Below are 19493 nucleotides of genomic sequence, written 5' to 3'. Positions count from 1 at the left end.
ATAATTGCCCTCAGTAGCTACATGAGGTCCGAAAGAATCCTGAGAGCCTGGGAGAAATTTAGAGTCGCTGTGTGGGCAAAAAGGAGCAGGATTCAAAAAGGAGGAAGAAAATTTGAAGACAAAAGTCTTAGGTAGAGATGTGAAGCCATAAAATATAAAGACATAAAGCTTCAGATAAACAATATATGTCTCTAATACTGTCAGAAGTTTTATGTGGTTTTAACTTTTTTAACTGAGACTTATATTTCTTTATATGCCAGACAAAATCACTTGAGGAAACCAAGTTAAACATTAAATTCTGTGCATATAAACTAATAAAATGATATCATATTTATAAAGAGCACTTTACAAATTGTGACCTAATCTATGTAACTATTGTAACTGCAAGTAAGTCTTAATTTGTTCAGGAGGTTCTACTTAATGGCCAGTTTCCAGAAACATTAAAAATAATAATAATAAAATACTGACTTGTCAGAAGAAAAAGGTAATGACTTACCCTATTCAGTTAGTTTGACTGAGTTGAGAAGAACTCAATATAATCTTCTAAACTTACTTATTCCTTTTACTATTTATGATTTTAATTTTCTTCAACTCTCTGAAAATAATAAATGCATGTAGTGTTAAAAGGCTTACAACACACACGCCAACAGTCCTTACTCTAACTCCTAATTATTCCGCTCTATAAACATAACCACTTTCAGTGCCTAAAGGTGCTTCTCCTGAAGCTCCCATGTATATGTATGATATACATACAAGTATATCCAACATTCATATACACATATATATACATACCAGAATATATATATTCCTGTATTCATATCTATCTCCATAAAGAATATGGCCATTTCTCAATTTAATAATTATAGAAATAGTAAACTGACTTTTTGATTTGGAAGTATAAAATTCACCTCCTCTTATGATCTCTCCCAATCTCTCAATATAGTAAAATTATAATTTTCTGGTTAAGGCAATAGTCAGTGTTTATACAATTATTGTTACACAGATAGTTTTTCCCTCTGGGGCCAAAAAAAATGACTTTTGATTACAATTTTTTTCTAATAAAGATTTTTTTTTCTGGAATTAATATTAAATCATTATGTCCTTGCTTCTTTTTCAATAACTATTTTTCATTTATGTTTGGTGTGAAATAGTTTATAAACTAAATTTATTAAAATACTCCAAAAATATACCAAAGGCCTATTAATATTTTTTCTAAGTGTTGAAACATACTAGAACACTACGCAGTTCTATTCCACCCTCATTCCCCAACCAGCCCTCCACCTCTCTCTCTAACCCACATTCTTTTTTTCTTATAAACTTTTAATTTTATATTGGAGTATAGTCAATTAACAAAGTTGTGATAGTTTCAGGTGGACAATGAGGGGATTCAGTCATACATATACATATATTTAGTCATACATATACATACACATTAGCCTCCCCCAAACTCCCCTTCCATCCAAGCTACCACACAGGGTTAAGCAGAATTCCATGTGCTATATAATAGGTCCTTGTTGGTTAACCATTTTAAATATAGCAGTGTGTACATAACCTTCCCAAACTCCCTAACTATCCCTTCCCCCTGGCAACCATATGTTCATTTTCTGTGAATCTCTTTCTGTTTTATAAATAAGTTCACTTGTATCATTTCCTTTTAGATTCTACATATAAGGGATGTCATATGATATTTCTCCTTCTCTGCCTGATTTAGTTGACTCAGTATGACTTACTTTACTCTCTAGGTCCATCCTGCTGCTGCTGCTAACTCGCTTCAGTCGTGTCCGACTCTGTGCGACCCCATAGACGGCAGCCCACCAGGCTCCCCCGTCCCTGGGATTCCGCAGGCAAGAACACTGGAGTGGGTTGCTATTTCCTTCTCCAATGTGTGAAAGTGAAAAGTGAAAGTGAAGTTGCTCAGTCGTGTCCAACTCTTAGTGACCCCATGGACTACAGCTCACCAGGCTCCTCCACTCATGGGATTTTCCAGGCAAGAGTACTGAAGTTGGGTGCCATCGCCTTCTCCATAGGTCCATCCATGTTGCTGCAAATGGCATTCTTTCATTCTTTTTGATGGCTGAATAATAGTCCATTTTGTGTGTGTGTACAACACATCTTGTTTATCCATTCCTCTGCTGATGGACATTTAGGTTGTTTCCATGACTTTGATATTGTAAAGAATGCTGCAATGAACATTAGGGTGCATGTATCCTTTCAAATCACGTTTTCTCTGCATATATGCTCAGGAGTAGGACAGCAGGGTCATATGGTAGCTCTCCCACATTCTTTCTAGATGGTGCAGAGCTAACATATTGATCTCTGTCACTGCTGTTTTCCTGTACTTGAACACTTGATTTTTTTTCTCTTGGATTTCTAAAACACATCTAGCACTTTCCTAAGAAAGAATGCATAGGAAACACATTTATTCATTTTACATATTGACCATCTGAGAATGCCTTTTTTTCTGCTTTCATATGTGATTGATAACTTTGAAACCACTTCATAAAGATGTAGGCACTGAGTCATAGTCATCTGGAAATTGGGGTTGCTCTTAAGAATTTCAATATAATGTCTTATTCCTAAGCATTTCTTCATTACTTGCTTCTATGCTTTAAGAAGTTCTTCGGATCTTTTTTTTTTCTTTTTCCTCTGTTTTTCTGAAGGTTCTTAGTCTGCTCTGATGAAGGTCTTTCTCCACTCTGCTTGGTTCCTAGTGGGTCTTTTCATTTGGAGACAAATGATCTTCAATTCTTCTTAATTGATTTTTGATAACTGTATTTTCTTCAGGAAATTATGAAACTGTGTAAGATGTTTCAACTTGGACTTTTACCACCATTCCTTATTTTTGTATGTTTTTTAAAATCTCTTAGATACATTCTCTACTTTTTCCTGTCCTGTAGTATTTGTCTCATTTTTCCTCTTTGAGCATTTCTTTGACACTATTTCCAAACCTTCTAAGAATATTTTCCAGTAATCATATTTTAAATTCTAATAGTTAGGTGTTGTTATTTGATTCTTTCTTTTCATAATAATATCCTGTTTCTTCCAGATGTGATATCTTCTCTCATCAATCAGGATAGTAATAATAGTTTATGTATATATATTTTAAATTTTATTTGGTGCTTTACATTGTCTCTCTTTTTCTCCCAGTTTATTCTCCTTATTTATGTCACTCTGTATTTCATAGTTGGAGACTCCTCAATATTTGAAGTTCCTTGGCTGTTCATTCAAACTGAAGAGTAAAGTATATTTACAAATTGAAAAAGAAAAACTGGATGACATCTTCTGGTATACTGGAAAGATTTTCAACATATATATTTACATGCAAGAATCTTTAAATGTCAGAGTCTATGGGTCCTTTTTTATTGGAGTTTATTTATGTCCATCCTAAAGGGAATCAGTCCTGAATGTTCATTGGAAGGACTGATGTTGAAGCTGAAACTCCAATGCTTTGGCCACCTGATGCGAAGAGCTGACTCATTTGAAAAGACCCTGTTGCTGGGAAAGATTGAAGGCAAGAGGAGAAGGAGACAACAGAGGGTGAGATAAATGGATGGCGTCACTGACTCGTGGGCATGAGTTTGAGTAATTGGGAGTTGGTGATGGACAGGGAGGCCTGGCATGCTGCAGTCCATGGGGTCACAAAGAGTCAGACACGACTGAGCGACTGAACTGAACTGAACTGATCTATGTTCTCCAGGGGAGACTACTCTATATCTCTCGGGGGTGGGCACGTGGGTGCAAGATTGGCTGTCGGCATGACACTCTGGGGGTGCCAGGGAAGGGAGCTGGTATGGTTTCATGAATCATGTGGCACCCACGCCCTGCATTATCTCTACCCTCCAAAACACTAAATATCCTGGACTGTCACACTTCTGGTGCTTTCCCCAACTCCCACCCCTACCAGAGACTAAAGCTCTGGTATTTGAGGGTAAGGTCAATAGGGTGAAGTAGCCTGGAGGTATGCCACATGTCTCCCCTGTTCTCCAAACAGAAAAGAAGGCCACTTTTCATATTACTGTGCCTGGTATTAGACTTCAAAAGCTTTGGTAGGTACTTTATTAGGTAAAAGGTTTTAGTTGTCTCAAAAGTTATTCTTCTTTATTCATAAGATAATTGGAATTGCATTTCGAGGTAAAACTTTATTGAAAGCTTTATGGCTGACCAGGTGCATTAAACTAAATACTTTTCCTTCACCAACTAATTTTGTAGTTTTGTTAAAGAACGGAGGACTTTAGTTTTTTGAGTGATTTTTTTCTCCCTCTAATATCTCATGCTGCTTATTGCTCATGTTTCTATTATCCCATATAGGCTGTAGGGATTTTCCCCCCAACCCAGGGGCCTCACAATAGACTTGCCAAACTGTAATTATCATGGCAAATCTTTTTGTTCTGACAAATAATACCTACATGTTTTATTTTATCCCATTTTCTGGAGCTATTTAGTTGAGTCTAAGTTTTCAAAAGTAATCACTAGTCTTTTTGAATCTTGGGAGTGTATTTCTCTAGACCTTGTAATATGCACAGTGTAAAACCATTTAAAGTTATGTTAATTTTTTTCTTAGAAATACTACTTGAAATAATCATGCAGAGGAAAAAAAGTGAAAATGACTATTTATATCAACTGAGGACCTCAATGAGAGTTGTTAAAGGGTTGAGAAATAGAAGCTATAAAGGAAAGTTTAAGCAAAGGAACAAGATTATTAGGCTAAGAGAATGGTCTAACTACCGACTATTCAAGAGCAGCATAGAAAAATAATGACCTGCTGTTCTCTAGATCTAGGGAAGATGTAAGAAGAGGAATTAAGCTTAAAGTGAAATGTGAAAATTATGAAACTTTATGAGATGCTTCAAGGCTGAGTTTCACCAATACTCTAATGAAAAGGAATGAAAGGACAGGTGAAGACGAACTAGACACCGAGGTTAAAAAGATATGATTCTGAACAATCCCTACAACTAAATTATTGGTTAGGACCCTAAGATTACCCCCAAAACAAAGACTTTCACTTATTCATAAAAAAATCATAAAAGGGACCAATTAATTCATTTGGCTTGATGAAACTACTTAGTTAAATGTTTATCTCCATTTTTTAATAAAACAAGGAAAAAACCTAGGGAAAGAAACAAGATGTGTGGGTATGTGTATATGTGAGTGGGTGTTTGTGGGAGTGTGTATGTGCTATGTCCACTGTATGAGGGACCCATCTCAAGGCAGAGCATAGAGACTGTATAGGTTCCAAGACCACCATCACTACATGCCTCTCATCTTCTGGAGTCTTCCTATTTAACCCAGTGACTTCTGGAGGAAAACATGGGCCTTCAGTCCAGCTCCTATGCATGCTGGAGGGCCGCTTCAGTATTCCTTCTTTTAGGTACATAGAGCAGTTTGGCTCCACTAGGATAATTGTATAACAAAGCAAAGACTGACTTGGCTTTCTTAGTGCTCTTCATGCATTTTTATTCCTGAAATATAATGTAAAAGCAGTAGAATTTTTCACTTAGCTTTCTCATATACATATACATAATTTACCTATTTGAAGAATACAGTTCAGTGGTTTTTAGTATGTCCATAGAATCACTCAACCACCACTATAACCTAATTTTAGAACATTCTATTATTTAAAAAAGAAACCTCGTAACTTTTCTAAGGTTTCTATAGAAGTTTTCATGAAATCCTTTAGTTTCACCAAAAATTATTGTGTTTTTTTTTAAACAGACATATCTACTTTAAAAAATGAGCACGGTCTTTCAAGTTGGCAACATGAACTTGGCAGGAAATGTAATTCACATAAATATCTGAATTTATACCTTTGGTAGCTCCATATCTATCACAAATTAGGACCCAAACTAATTCGACTGCAACAGATTACACGGAGAATTATTATACAGAAGATAAGACTATGATTTCTAAGCATTTGCCTATTCAAATATAATTAGATTAGTATTAAAAGGGGTTAAAAGACATTCAAAAAGAGATTCAGAAAAGATGATGGATGACCTGTTCTGTTTTTTCTCCCAGGAGAGTTGTAAAGTAACAGAAAGATCCTTTCGGCTCTTTTCTTTCACACTGTTAGGATACAGCTGCTGTGACAAACACAGCCGTGAGCCCAGTGGCTGAGACGTTACACTCCTGAGAAGGGTGAGTGGTCCAGGAAGGTTACACACCTCTATTTCTATGTTAAGAAATCATTTAGGACCCAGATGTTTTCTATCACGGTGCTCCACTATCAGCCAGGGGACTCAGAGCTGGTTCCTACGGACTGTCCAGTATTCTTCCCCCAAATCCCGTGTTGAATGTCTAACCCCTAATGTGACTACATTTGGAGACTGGGCCTAAAAGGAGGTGCCCCCGTGAATTCTCAGTCACTCAGTCTTTTCTGACTGTGACCTCATGGACTGTAGCTCACCAGGCTCCTCTGTCCATGGGATTTCCTAGGCAACAATACTGGAGTGGGTTGCCATTTCCTCCTCCAAGGATCTTCCAACCCAGGGATCAAACCTGTGTCTCCTGCATTAGCAGGCGGATTCTTTACCACTGTGCTACCTGGGAAGCCCCCTAAAAGGAGGTGTGTGTGTGTTGACCCTTTGTTGACCTTTCAGTTGTGTCTGACTCTTTGCAACCCCATGGACTATAACCTGCCAGGCTCCTCTGTCTGTGGAATTTTCCAGGCAAGAATACTGGAGCGAATTGTCATTCCTTTCTCCAGGGGATGTTTATGACCCAGGGATCGAACCCAGGGCCTCCTACACTGCAGGCAGATTCTTTACCCTCTGAGCACCAGGGAAGTCCCTAAAAAGAGGTAGTAGAAGTTAAATAAGAAAGGGCTTTAATCTCATAGACTAGCACCCTTAAAAAAAGAAGAAAAGACACCAGAGACCTCTTTCTCTCTGTGCACAAAGGTGAGAGGGCAACTAACTACAAGTGAGAAAGAGAGGTTTCACTAGAAACCACAGCTGACAGCACCTTGATCTTGGACTTCTAGCTTCCCAAATTGTGAAAAAATTCAGTTTTGCTCTTTAGGACATTCAGCCGCTGGCTTTTTGTTAGGCAGCCCTATCAGACTAATACCATAGATTAGCAGTACTGTATCCTTGTTAATGTATACAGGAAGGGGGAAAGAGACACAATGGAGAATAAGAACCTTCTTTTAAAGGGCATGGTATAGAAATTGCAAACATTACCTCTGTTCGCTTCTCGTTATCGAGAATTTAGACACTTAACTATAAGGAAGGCAAAGAAGTATCCAGTATATTCACACACTGCTGCTAAAACTGTGCATGCGCCTGTGTGTAACTATAAGGCAGAAGGAGAAATACATACTGAGGACTTAGTAGTCTCTGTAACAGATGCTCTTCCTTCCAGTTTTAGCATCATTTTCAAGGTACTTCGTTACTCAACAGCTTCCAGAAAAATGATTGTAGATTTGGTTTGTTGATATCACCCTGTGCCCTCAACTTTGATATTTGATCCAGATTTTCAAAAATTGCATTTGCAATCTTGTTTTGCTCTATGTTTTTATAGAGAATTCTGATCTTACTAATTCATACTAAAATATTTATGAGTGATAAGTATGTGGTTCTGTGACAGTGCTTAGCGATTTGCAAGCCTATAATTGGACAGTTTGTGTCTTTATTTGCATGAAGAATTAGCTCCTGTCTCTAGCAGGTTGTGCTCTTGAGAGGTCCAAGAGGAAAGAGAACTCAGAAGATTACAGGAAGACATGTGTTTCCTCTATCCATGCCTGTACGCCTGCCCTTTGAAGGTTACTTTCTATGGACTGTCAGTGACTGAACCAAGGCCTAGGGGAGCCATGTTTGAACAGCTGATTCACTTGCAGGATTGTCCCAATCTCGTACACCCTCAGACTGTGTTGGCCCCCAGCTTGTCTGTCCATACTTTGTGATTCATTTATAATCATTGTACTCCTAGCAGCCAAGTGAAAACGTCTAGCACATAGCAGATGTGAATGAGAGGACCTTCAGAACTGATATCTTTAATTAAAATCATAACACTCCCCAGGTTCACATCTGAAGACCACATAACACACAGTATTTTGATAATGAAATTCAGCTGGTACTTTCTATAATGGCTCTTCTTGGATAGAAGCCAAGTGGATTCAAGCTATACCAAATTTGATTATGTACCAAGAGGTATTATCATGAAGCTTTAAATATACAATTCAGCTTCTGCACTTCTATTAGGAGAGCCAGAATTGATTTAATTTTGTGAAGGTCAAGGGGCAATTGCAGTGGATGTGTGTGAGGGGGCTTGGCTAGGGAGTTCAGCTTCCCTGTCATCAAATATGTCATCAGTGATGATCCTCAAGCTTTCTTGACCGATAGGATGAGGAGCCAGCAGTGATTCTATGAGCAGGAATTGGTGAGAACACAGAATTCCTGGGGTGGACTTGATCTCCTGAGAGCTTCTCTCTTTGGCATCAATAGCCTCGTCTCAGGGTCAGCAAACATTTTCTGTAAATATCAGTGTCTTACTATTCTGTAAATAGTAAATATTTTAGGCTTTGTAGGTCCTAAGATCACCTTTACAACTCAGCTTTGTCTTTGTAGTAAGAGAACAGTCAGAGAAAATGTGAATCAATGTGGATCCGTGCCAATAAAACTTTATGTACGCAGGAATTTGAATTTCCTACACTTTTAGTATGCCATGAAATATTATTCTTCCTTTGATTTTTGTTTTCAACCAATTTACAAATGTAAAAACTATTTTGCTCCCAGGGCAAAGCCAACCCCTGGCCTGGTTTCTTCTTCATTCAATGAGCAATTATCCAGTGACTCCCTGTGCCAAGCACTGTTTTCAGTGATAGGAATGCTGCAGTGAACAAACAGAAAAAACTCACTGTATCACGGAGCTTACACTCTACATTCATCCACTGACACTGCTCATCAATCCAGAAAAGAGTCACCAGAACAATGCTGGGTTATAGTGCATGACACGGGTACAAGATTCCATGTTCAAATACTTGTTGAGCCACTAAGTAATTGCAGTGACCATTCTGCAAGTTCAATTTCAAGCATGTTCATTGTACCTAACTTTATTATACTCCTTTGACATTATATTACATCTCAGTTATTCCTCATTCCTTGCACAGTGCCTGGCACAGAAGAGGGATTCAATTCCATACTTAATTGAAGCTAAGATGCTATCAGCATTATTTTATGGAAAAAAACCCAACATTATCTTAAGAAAAAAGTTGCTAGTGAACTCTAGGACGGTCATCATTGTGAGAGGCACTTACATTTCAGAGATGTTCAAATGGGAAAAAATAAATGTGAGACAGACTCTATGAAACAGGGTAAATGTTAGCTAAACAAACTATGGCCCTATCCCCCTTTATTCTGAAAATGTACAAGGGTACTTTATAGTGAGGCACGCCCTTACTGCCTGAGCCACCAGGGAAGGCATAGTGAGGCACAGCGAGAGCCAAAATCCAAACTGAGGGCTGTGTGAGGAATGTGGCGTGAGGTTGCCACTTGCATTCCGGTGACTCTACCGCCTCTGTGTGCTGGAGATGGAGATGCTTGTTCCCTCCTCATAGGCCTTGCTTGCCTTCCTGAAGGTTCCAGAACTCTCTCATAGGCAGCCTTGCCTCCTTCTTGCCAGTCTGGTGGCGAGTGGTGCAGAAATGTTTTAATTAATGGTGAACTTCTCAAAGTTGAAGTGCAAACAATTATAGCTTAATTTTACTTTCGGCCTCATTTTCATCATTTACATTCTCTCCTCCCTCCCCATTAGATGACTTCTTTCACAGTCTGTAAAGCTGGCTAATGGTTCTGCTTGCGAAAAAAGGGCGTTGTTTCTCTCTCCCGCAATTAGAAGCTGCAGAGACAAAGAGCTCTTCTGATAAATATCTCCAGAGAAGTCCTTCCAAAAGGCCTCACTCTGGAGAATGATACCCCCTTTTTTTTTCTTTTCCCTGAAAGGTGCATGTCTTCCCCATAACAACTGTTTGCACACAAGACTCTGAGAAAGTTCATAGCACACATCACAAGTACATCTGATATGTAAGTGAAGTGATCTGTAGCGCTGCTAATTAGACCTAAATTCTTGATTTACTATTTATAAAACAAAATTGATTATTACTTCATCAACAACATTTAAAGCATCATTAAGAGAGGTCTGCTCCAGCAGCCTCAGGTTAAATTTTTTAACAAGCACTTTAGTTGCTAATCTGTGTTATTGCCAACATATGTAAACTTCCTAATGCTAATTGCATTCAGCTGTGAATCAAACAATGTCTAATTCTCTTCAGGATTAATTATGCACATGTGCCGCCTGCATTCCTAAACATGGTTCTCATAAATAATAAGAGATATATCTAAGCAGATGGGATTTTTCCAACTAAATGATCTGTTTATCATGAATAAAACAAACGACACATACTAGACTTCAAATGCAGAGTCACTGCAACTTCAAATATTTTTAGCTTTAATAATTATCCCAACAATCGTTGGTGTGAATACATTTTTTGAACAACCTAGCAGCAAACAATGTTTGCTCACATGCTATATTTATCTCTTACAACATTAAAAAAAAAAAAAAATTGAACGGAGAACCAGAAACAGGGTTGTTTATTTTATGCACAGAATGGGTGAAGATAATTGTACACTGTAAAGATTCAAAGTCTACCAGTCTACCTTCCCCAGGGAGTTCTGTTTAAATGGACTTGGTAATTAGGCTGACAAAACGTTACACACTTGTCTCACTTCCTAGAACAGAACAGGTTGGTGAGCATCTTTCCTAGAATTACAGGGCTAGAATCCTTTCAACAGTTTCATTCGGTTCTTTGTTCTGGCAACAAAAATAAGTTTGAAAGAAAGTGTACTTCTGTAAAGAAAAAAAGAGGAGAAAGAAATACAGGAAAATGTATAGAATTGTTAGTAATCTATCCTATTTCTATGGGGTTAATTTTTGTTCATTTACATAGTGTGCCCATAGTATCTGCATATTAATGTGAACCAAAGTCAAATTGGAAAGCCTTGGCATTCCGGAGAAGATTAGAATATTTTTAAGGAGGAAAATCCTTAGCAGCTTCTTCTAAGAAAGGCTGAAACTTAATACCAATCCTGGCACTTTCTCCCCTTCTCTTATATCCTTTCTCTCTCATAGTGACCAAAAATGCATTTCTTATCTATGACCATTTTACTGGATTTCGCTAGGTAGCTAAGCTGATTGATAAATTATTTAAATTATGGCTCTAAAGCTAATATGTGTATGTAAACTCAGAATACAAAAAGACTTAAGTTTGAATTATGTCTCTACTACTTGACAGCAGCATGAACATAAAAGTTACTTAACCTCATCATGAAATTTCTTTTCTTCACCTCGAACACACAGAAACATCACCTCCTTTACAGGCTGTTGTGAGGATCTGAAAAATATTCTCAGTTCCTAGGTCTAACTAGTCGAAGGTGTTCAGCTAATGTTAATTTTTTCTTCTTCTCATTTCCCAACATACTATTTAACTCTGAGCATCCCCAAACAGACCCTTGACCAGAAGAGGATCTATGGAATGTCCAGTGGCAGATAGAATGAGCAAGAGGAGACTTTTCTGGTCCCTCTCAACCTCCCCATAATCAACTGTTTCCTACTTGACCTATACAAAACCTCCTTTGTCCTAAATTATACAGTTCTTAGCCTAATCACAGTCCACACACTGCTTAAAAGCACAAAATTTGTGCTTCTACTGGTGAAATAATATAACAACACCATGCGTTTCACAGGAACATTTAACAACACGACCAAGATAATACAGTGATAAATTAAAACACTGGATCAAATACTGATTTCAGTCATCAAACCTGACAAAGTAGGTTAATGGAACTTGTGGCAATGACTATTTGAAATCTTCTTACAATCAAACATTTTTGGCTAAGAAATCAGCCAAAGCCCTTCCTTATGGTCTCAAGAAGACATCCTTGGATTCTGAACGAGCAGCATCTCATATCACTGCTTTGGAGGTGATGGTGTGAATGTGGTTAAAGGCAGAAATAGAATGTAGAGGAAAGTGTTCTTTGGCACAAACCATTTTGTCTCAGACCTTTCACACATTCTCATCTCTCCACAGCATTTATACTGCACTGGGACTCCTACTTCTCATCTCTGTCCTCCTCAGTTCAGTTCTGTCACTAACTTGTGTCCGACTCTTTACGACTCCATGGTCTGCAGCACACCAGACTTTCCTGTCTATCACCAACTCCTGGAGCTTGCTCAAACTCATGTCCATCGAGCCAGTGATGCCATCCAACCATCTCATCCTCTGTCATCCCCTTTTCCTCCTGCCTTCAATCCTTCCCATCATCAGGATTTTTCCAGTTAGTCAGTTCTTTGCATCAGGTGGCCAAACTACTGGAGCTTCAGATTCAGCATCAGTCCTTCCAATGAATATTCAGGACTGATCTCTTTTAGGATGGACTGGTTGGATCTCCTCGCTGTCCAAGGGACTCTCAAGAGTCTTCTCCAGCACAACAGTTCAAAACTATCAATTCTTTGGACCTCAGCTTTCCTTTTGGTCCAACTCTCTCATCTACAAATGACTACTGGAAAAATCATAGCTTTGACTATATGGGCCTTTGTTGGCAGAGTAATGTCTCTCTATTATGCTGCCTAGGTTGGTCAAAGCTTTTCTTCCAAGGAGTAAGCATCTTTTAATTTCATGGCTGCAGTCACCATCTGCAGTGATTTTGGAGCCTAAAAAAGCAAAGATTACCACTGTTTTCATTGCTTCCACATCTATTTGCCATGAAATGATGGGACCAGATGCCATGTTCTTAGTTTTCTTAATACTGAGTTTTAAGCCAGCTTTTTTACTCTCTTCTTTCACTTTCATCAAGAGGTTCTTTAGTTTCTCTTCACTTTCTGCCAAAAGGATGGTGTCTTCTGCATATCTGAGGTTATTGATGTTTCTTGATTGATGGAATCTTGATTCCAGCTTGTGCTTCATCCAGCTTAGCATTTTGCATGATGTACTCTGTAAACAAGTTAAATAAGCAGGGTGAAAATATACAGCCTTGACATACTCCTTTCCCAATTTGGAACCAGTCTGTTGTTCCATGTCTGGTTCTAACTGTTGCTTCTTGACCTGCATACAGATTTCTCAGGGGGCAGACAAAGTGGTCTGGTATTCCCATCTCTTTAAGTATTTTTCACAGTTTGTTGTGGAAAATCCACACAGTCAAAAGCTTTGACATAGTCAGTAAAGCAGAAGTGGATTTGTTCTGGCACTCTCTTGCTTTTTCTATGATCCAATGGATGTTGGCAATTTGATCTCAGGTTCATCTGCCTTTTCTAAATCCAGCTTGAACATCTGGAAGTTCTCAGTTCACGTATGGTTGAAGCCTAGCTTGGAGAATTTTCGGCATTATTTTGCTAGCATGTGAGATGAAAGCAATTATGAGGTAATTTGAGCATTCTTTGGCATTGCCTCTCTTTGGAATTGGAATGAAAACACCTTTTCCAGTCCTACAGCCACTGCTGGGTTTTCCAAATTTGCTGGCATATTGCGTGAAGCATTTTAACAGCATCAAATTGTAGGACTTGAAATAACTCAGCTGGAGTTTCATCACCTTCATTAGCTTTCTTTGTAGTGATGCTTCCTAAGGCCCACTTGACTTCACATTCCAGGATGTCTGGCTCTAAATGAATGATCATATCATTATGATTATCTGGGTCATGACAATCTTTTCTGTACAGATCTTCTGTGTATTCTTGCCACCTCTTCTTGACGGTATTTGCTTCTGTTAGGTCCATACCATTTCTGTCCTTTATTGTGCTCATCTTTGCATGAAGTATTCCTTGGTATCTCTAATTTTCTTGAAGGGATCTCCAGTCTTTCCCATTCTATTGTTTTCCTCTATTTCTTTGCATAGATCATTGAGGAAGACTTTCTTATCTCTCCTTGCTATTCTTTGGAACTCTGCATTCAAATGGATATATCTTTCCTTTTCTCCTTTGCCTTTCACTTCTCTTTTCTCAGCTATTTGTAAGGCCTCCTCAGACAACCATTTTGCCTTTTTGCAGTTCTTTTTCTTGGGGGTGGTCTTGATCCCTGCCTCCTGTACAATGTCACAAACCTCTGTCCATAGTTCTTCAGGCACTCTGTCTATTAGATCTAATCACATGAATCTATTTGTCACTTCCACTGTATAATCCTAAGGGATTTAATTTAGGTCATGCCTGGATGGTCTAGTGGTTTTCCCTACTTTCTTCAATTTAGGTCTGAATTTGGCCATAAGGAGTTCATAATCTGAGCTGCAGTCAGCTCCTGGTCTTGTTTTTGCTGACTGTATAGAGCTTCTCCATCTTTGGCTGCAAAGAATATAATCAATCTGATTTTGGTATTGACCATCTGGTGATGCCCATTAGTAGAGTCTTTTCTTGCATTGTTGGAAGAGGGTGTTTGCTATGACCAGTTTATTCTCTTGGCAAAACTCTGTTAGCCTTTGCCCTGCTTCATTTTTTTTTTTTTTCAAGGTCAAATTTGCCTGTTACTCCAGATATCTCTTGACTTCCTAGTTTTACATTCCAGTCCCCTATAATGAAAAGGACATCTTTTTTCTTTTTCTTTTTGGTGGTGTTAATTGAATGATCTTTAGGTCATCATAGAGCTGTTAACTTCAGCTTCTTCAGCGTTACTTGTCAGGGCATAGACTTGGATTAATGTGGTATTGAATGGTTTGCCTTAGAAATGAATAGAGATCATTCGGTCACTTTGAGATTGCACCCAAATACTGCATTTTGGACTCTCATTGACTATGAGTGCCACTTCATTTCTTCTAAGGAATTCTTGCCCACAGTAGTAGATATAATAGTCACCTGAGTTAAATTTGCCCATTCCAGTCCACTTTAGTTCACTGAGTCCTAAAACGTCTATGTTCACTCTTGCCATCTCCCGTTTGACCACTTCCAGTTTACCTTGATTCATGAACCTAACATTCGAGGTTCTGTGCAATATTACAGGTTCCCATGCAATTCCAGTTTCCTATTCATAATCCATCCTCCTGGTGTTGGACAGTTTTTCTGTTCTCATTCAAAATGTGACTCATCTTAGATAATTGGCAACCAACTTTTCACATTTTTCATGTATCATCTTTCTATCCCTCTCTCTATTTTCTCCTTAGTCAATTTTCTAGACTGAGACTTCACTGAAATATCCACTAGAAACCAAAACTAAAAACAAAGTAAAAATGAAACAAAACAAAACAAAAATCTGGACTTAGTCCTGCCAGTATTTTCCTTTACCTGTCAATAATTTCAGTATAGTTATCATTCATATTTTTTAAAAAGTAATGTAGGCATTCATGATATTGAGACATTTTTAAAGTGCAATTACATTCAAAAGCTACAGTTCCCAAGTCAAGAAAGTATTTCAGTTTTTCATCAGTTTAAAACTAAAATAGTTATGAATTTCACCCTGCTTCAGTCTCCTCATTTGTAAAATGGAGACAAAATTTGTAAATACCTTATGATTTGGAGGACTAAATGAAATAGTAATTGTAAATGCTTTGAGTAGTGTGTGGCAACAAGGGCTTAATGATTGTTTTCTTCTGTTATTATAATTAATAACTTACAAATTCAAGTAACCCAAACCCTGCCATGGACCTAAATATGAGTTTCTCACTAATCATGAATTTCAGTTAGTAACCTAAGAACTAAATATTGCATATGGATTTTAAAAAATCTAGGTGTCCTTAAAATTGAAAAGCAACCACAAACACAAAAGGAAGAAAAGGAATAAGACACCGGATTAATGAAGGAAATGATGCTATTGGAGACTCTAGTGGCTACTCAATTTATCTGCTCCAGGCACTGAGCTCAAGGATGTTTTTATGTTTTCTTCGATCACTTTCCTCTGGGTTTATGCCCACATGTAGCAAGCTCAGTCCATGCTCCTCTCCATTAGTGTCTTGACAGACTTGATAAGGCAATTCATGCTGTTCCCTAGAGTTTAATAATTGCCAAAAGATGCATTAAATGATAACACTGATTGTGAAGTATTTTAAGTCACTCAATTCTCTCATTTTTTAACAATTAATTTCATATCCTTCCAAAAACAATTTCAACTGCTTGGCACAGAGCATATGGTACTTAATATTTTACTGACATTTAAACAAGTCTAAATTTGCTGGTTTCATTAAATAGCTTTACACTAAAATTCATTTAATTTCCAAAATGTATGTTTGGCAACGAACATGCTATCTTATGTAACATAAAGGGTACATGGATAGTAGGCTGTGGTCCAAACATATTAGATATCTTGCTAATGGATGCTGGAGAAATTTCTGCTCTCTAATATCAAAATTTTAAGTCTGGGGACTTGAAAGTAAAAATGAACTTAGATGAGAAACAAACTGGTTTCTATTTGGCCTATTTGAAATATAAAAAGGAAAAGCAAATAAAATTTCCTCTACCCCTTTAGCTTTAATTATAAAAATATTTTCCAACTCCTCATAGATATTGCTAAATTACTATTTGTGAGGTCCCAGTGAAATGAAACAAAAGACAATCTTAAATGCCTTTAAAAATTATTTTCAGTTTTGAGTCAACACATAAATGCATATTTTCTTTTATCTGCCTCAGTGAATAGTATCCTATGATTTCTAAGGTTTCTTCTAGTTTAGAATCTATGATTCCTGTTTCTTCTAAAATATTAAATTTGGACATACAGTATTTTGGTCAATATTTAATATAACTAGTATAAAGTTGACATTCCAAATCATTGGGAAAATAGAGATAGACAGATTAAATTTTGTGAAAATATAGACTAGATACCAAACTGTATTTTATAATGCTTAAGTCTAATGTAAAAAAGTTATAAAATAATTAGATAAAATTTAGAATAATATTCAGATAATATTGGGCTAAGAAGGTTTTGCCAAACCCAATTTCAAAAGCAAAAGTAGCTAAAAGAAAAATGACTACATATAACTACATAAAAGTAAAAAGCTTATATTTATCAAGAAAGATAAATGACTAACTTGATGGATATGAGTTTGAACAAGCTCCTGGAGTTGGTGATGGACAGGGAAGCCTGGTGTGTTGCATTTCATGGGGTCACAGAGTCAGATACAGCTGAGTGATTCAACTAATAAGTGACTTTAAGGAAAAGTTATTTGTTGGAAAAAGGTTAAGATTTCTGTTATATAAAGAATATGCAATATTTATAAATCACTAAGGGAAACAAATGAGACAAAACCCCCTATAGAACAATAAGCAAAATATATAAACCAGTAATTAATGAGAAAAGAAGAAAAATGGTTACACATATATGAAAAAGATATTCAGCTTCACTTGTAATATAAGAAATAAATATATAAGGAAAAACACGTATATTGTGGTTTTCAGATAAGAAAGATGAACAATATTAGTGTTTATATAAATAATATATGAAAAAATGGACATTCTTATATGCTGTTTTTCTCAGTAGAAGCAAAATTATTTGGAGGGCTATTTAGCTGTGAATATCAATAACCACAAAAATGTCCAGAAAAAAATGATATGAGGAACTGCTCCAGATTAAAGGAGACTAAAACAGGAGATGGCAAGAGTGAACGTTGACATTCTAGGAATCGGAAAACTAAAATGGACTGGAATGGGTGAATTTAACTCAGATGACCATTATATCTACTACTGCAGGCAGGAATCCCTCAGAAGAAATGGAGTAGCCATCACGGTCAACAAAAGAGTCCAAAATGCAGTACTGGGATGCAATCTCAAAAATGACAGAATGATCTCTGTTCGTCTCCAAGTCAAACCATTCAGTATCAGAGTTATCCAAGTCTATGCCCCAACCAGTAACACTGAAGAAGCTGAAGTTGAATGGTTTCATGAAGACCTACAAGACCTTTTAGAACTAACACCAAAAAAGATGTCCTTTTCATTATAGGGGACTGGAATGCAGAAGTAGGAAGTCAAGAAACACCTGGAGTAACAGGCAACTTTGGCCTTGGAATGCAGAATGAAGCAGGGCAAAGGCTAATAGAGTTTTGCAAGGAAAATGCACTGGTCATAGCAAACACCCTCTTCCAACAACACAAGAGAAGACTCTACACACGGACATAACCAGATGGTCAACACCAAAATCAGATTGATTATATTCTCGGCAGCAAAAGATGGAGAAGCTCTATACAGTCAACAAAAACAAGACCAGGAGCTGACTGTGGCTCAGATCATGAACTCCTTATTACCAAAGTCAGACTTAAATTGAAGAAAGCAGGGAAAACCGCTAGACCATTCTGGTATGACCTAAATCAAATCCCTTATGATTATACAGTGGAAGTGAGAAAGAGAGTTAAGGGTCTAGATCTGATAGATAGAGTGCCTGATGGACTATGGATGGAGGTTCGTGACATTGTACAGGAGACAGGGATCAAGAACATCGCCATGGAAAAGAAATGCAAAAAAGCAAAATGGCTGTCTGGGGAGGTCTTACAAATAGCTGTGAAAAGAAGAGAAGCAAAAAGCAAAGGAGAAAAGGAAAAATATAAGCATCTGAATGCAGAGTTCCAAAGAATAGCAAGAAGAGATAAGAAAGCCTTCATCAGTGATCAATGCAAAGAAATAGAGGAAAAGAAAAGAATGGGAAAAACTAGAGATCTCTTCAAGAAAATTAGAGATACCAAGGGAATATTTCATGCAAAGATGGGCTCGATAAAGGACAGAAATGGTATGGACCTAACAGAAGCAGAAGATATTAAGAAGAGGTGGCAAGAATACACAGAAGAACTGTACAAAAAAGATCTTCACAACCCAGGTAATCATGATGGTGTGATCACTCACCTACAGCCAGACATCCTGGAATGTGAAGTCAAGTGGGTCTTAGGAAACATCACTATGAACAAAGCTAGTGGAGGTGATGGAATTCCAGTTGAGCTATATCAAATCCTGAAAGATGATGCTGTCAAAGTGCTGCACTCAATATGCCAGCAAATTTGGAAAACTCAGCAGTGGCCACAGAACTGGAAAAGGTCAGTTTTCATTCCAATCCCAAAGAAAGGCAATGCCAAAGAATGCTCAAACTACCGCACAAATGCATTCATCTAACATGCTAGTAAAGTAATGCTCAAAATTCTCCAAGCCAGGCTTCAGCAATATGTGAACTGTGAACTTCCTGATGTTCAAGCTGGTTTTAGAAAAGGCAGAGGAACCAGAGACCAAATTGACAACATCCGCTGGATCATGGAAAAAGCAAAAGAGTTCCAGAAAAACATTTATTTTTGCTTTGTTGACTATGCCAAAGCCTTTGACTGTGTGGATCACAATAAACTGTGGAAAATTCTGAAAGAGATGGAAATACCAGACCACCTGACCTGCCTCTTGAGAAATCTGTATGCAGGTCAGGAAGCAACAGTTTAGAACTGGACATGGAACAACAGACTGGTTCCAAATAGGAAAAGGAGTACGTCAAGGCTGTATATTGTCACCCTGCTTATTTAACTTCTATGCGGAGTACATCATGAGAAACGCTGGACTGGAAGAAA

At 37.6% G+C, this 19493-nt stretch overlaps 1 pseudogene; it reads left to right on the top strand.

The window, feature by feature from the left end:
- Nucleotides 1-18591: 18591 nt before the first annotated feature.
- LOC128046239 (uncharacterized) lies at nt 18592-19272 on the top strand (annotated as a pseudogene).
- Nucleotides 19273-19493: the final 221 nt, after the last annotated feature.

Source organism: Budorcas taxicolor, chromosome 4 (genome assembly GCF_023091745.1).
Source record: "Budorcas taxicolor isolate Tak-1 chromosome 4, Takin1.1, whole genome shotgun sequence".
In the NCBI taxonomy this organism is placed as follows: domain Eukaryota; kingdom Metazoa; phylum Chordata; class Mammalia; order Artiodactyla; family Bovidae; genus Budorcas; species Budorcas taxicolor.
Note: the sequence above shows the minus strand (reverse complement) of the source record. Positions and strands in the feature narration are given on the sequence as shown.